This window comes from Ursus americanus, chromosome 24, assembly GCF_024610735.1.
Source record: "Ursus americanus isolate L20-20 chromosome 24, mUrsAme1.1.p, whole genome shotgun sequence".
NCBI classification, from domain to species: Eukaryota; Metazoa; Chordata; class Mammalia; order Carnivora; family Ursidae; genus Ursus; species Ursus americanus.
The window spans coordinates 21,015,385-21,018,338 of NC_142150.1; positions in this window are offsets into that span (position 1 = coordinate 21,015,385).

A 2,954-nucleotide genomic window follows, 5' to 3' on the forward strand; every position below is an offset into this window, starting at 1 on the left:
TTGATGGGGAGTTGCTTATTATCTCCGTTTTAAAGATGAGGGAACTGAGGCACAGAAAGGTTAAGTAACTTGCCCATGGTCACACAGCTCATAAATGGGAGAACAAGTATTTTAGTCCAGGCAGCCTGCCTCCAGAGCCCGGCCTCTTAACTACCATGATACCCAATCTCTGGGTGCTCCTGGGGTGGTTGCGTGGGGTCATAGAAGAAAGAATCATAAACACATGGAACATCTACCATGTGCCAAGCATTGTGCTAGAATGTTCACCTGTCTTACCTTGGTTATCTTTCACAATCACCCTGGGAATTAGCTATCACTACCCTCTTTTTTTTTGGATGAAGAAACAGAGGCTCCAGGCTTGCTGGGTGTCACCCAGCTGGGTGGTGGCCAAGCCTGGGTTGAAGGCAGGCCTACCTGGTGTTAAAACCACACTGTAGACACAGGAGCTCAGGCCATCCTGAGCCTCTCTCCTTTTGTTCTGGCCTCAGCACTGCCTTCTGAGGGGATCCTTCCTTCTCTGTTGGTTCAAGATCCCTGGGTCTTATGGCCATTGGAGGCATAGTCTGTCTCTCACTGTAGAGTGGGAATTCTGGTACCTCATTGACTCCCTGGTACCTAGTATGGTTCTTGGGACAAAGACAACACTCAACACATGCATGTACCATGGAAGTAAATTCAAAGACAAGTCACTTGACATACCCAATTCTTTTTGCTAGATATAATAGGTTCCATGCTTTTCCTAGACCCTGCCCTCTTTAACCTGGGCCAGTGTTTCTTTAGTCATATCTTCTCCCCTTCTTTGTGCCACCCTGACCATCAGCCCAACCGGCTGAAAACACAAGGAGATTAAAAAACTACATTTAGGTAAATTCATAGATGACGCCATTAGCAAGAGAGATTTGCAGGGTGATGGTGGAATCATCAGGATTCCTGTCTCTATTATCCTAATACTATTTTTAGAAAAGAGTCTATTGGAGAAATTCTACTTTTTGATACTCTATTGGCTCCAACATTGAAGAATGAAAAGTGTTCTGTCAGCGAGTGTGTATGACAACAAACTCTTGGCATGTGCCACCTGGAGAACATTTGATGAGGCGTGCACTTTTCAGGGCCTCAGGTTCCTCATCTGGAAGTGCTTACTCTGATTTCTGGTGCATAGTCAGTTCTCGCCCAATGGCAGCTATTGTGGTCTCTGGAGAGAAATGTGGATGTTGGTTGAGATTGCTGATCTTTGAGCATTCCCGTACCGAGTAGGATAATGTTGCCTTTCTGCAATGAATAATGGTAATCGCTCCCATTTATCAGGCCTTTACTAGGTGCCAGGAACTGTCTAGGCATGCTACATGTATTAAATCACTGAATCCTTACATCATTCCTCCAACATAGGCTCCATTATTATTATCCAAACTTTTCTAATGAGGACACATGCATAAGAGTTCAAGTAACTTGCCCAATATCACACAGCCAGTAGAACACGAAGCAGGACTTGACCTAGGCGGATGCTCCAGGGTCTACAAGTCTCACCATCGTGCTAGGATTTGGTACCTCCGGAGGAGGCAGAATCTAAGATACCAGTTTTCTTGGGCATCCCGTGTTGCTGGCAGGGCCCTTGAAAGTAAGAACCAGAGTTGTAAACCTATTGTCCCCTAAGACACCCAGCATGGCCTTAAGCACAAGGAGGTACTCAAGAAGTTCTTGTTGGTTGACTGTGTACTTGCTTTACTTCCTCTTGCGATATCTTTCCCCAGTCCCCTATATCCATCTCATCCTTCAGCTCTTCAGGCTGTGACCAGGAGCCCCAGCTCAGTAGATGGCAACAGTGAGGTAGCTCCCTGATAATCCTCCTTGGCCATGAACCTCACGAAGCAATGGATCCTTGTGTGACTTCTAGCACTGAAGGCATTAGGGAGGTTAAACAGTGGCAAAGTCAATGGTTGGCAGACGCATAATGAAAATGAAGATAAGAAGACTGGTTTTGTCATTGTAAGGTTGAATTATGATAATTCTTATGAAATAGCTGTTACACCTGCACCACTGTGTTTCTTTGTCCTATAAGGACACTAGAAGTCAAACTAATCAAAGTTGCCATGTTTGGGGTCAGCCTGAATGAATCTGAGGCAATAATGGCTTTTTAAGGCACAGATCTGAGAGGCCCAGCCAAGGAAAGCCTTCTCAAAGGGAGGGTTCATGAAGACAGACTTTTCTTCTGTTGTCTTCCTACCAAATGTCAGTCCCCTCATAGGTACAAGGGCTTGATTTCTGAAAGAGTTGTTGGGGGTAACAATTTGAGAAATGGATGACATTGACTCCTATGGCCAGTCCATGCTGTTGCTTGGAGGACAGCATGGTGCTAATGGTGCTGCCATTGAAATCTTGATTGAATGGACCAGTCCCTCCAGCAATGGCTAATTAACTTGGTGAATCCAGGAACCCCGCTAACGAAGGTTAGGCTTTCAGTAGAAAATCAAATAATTCCATCATTAAAGACTTACTCTTCCACCACATTTCCTGGGTAGACTTAGCTATTTGAACCTCAGTTTCCTTGCCTGTCAGTGGGAATGATCACGCACGTAGTTTGATAATGTGTGTAACCACACTGACTTCCACGTCTCCAGACTGAACTCCCTCGTGCCAGTTGTCATCCAAAGGCACGTCTTTGGTCAAGGGATGGGGGCTGCAAAAAGTGTGAGGGTGGAGAGTGGAGGGTAAGGAGCATTGCTAGGGAAAATTTGTGGTCAGACTCATGCAGATCTATCCTCGTCAATCAACCAAATCTTATTTCTAAGATGCTGTTGATTATAGTACGCATCATTGATTTAGGGCATCATCTTGGAAAGAAGGCATTATGTTAAATGTGCAGATAGATTATAAAGCCTACCCTATTTCAGAAATATTAAAATGCGAATGTGGTAAACATAGTAATTAAATATATATATTTATTTATATGTATTCAA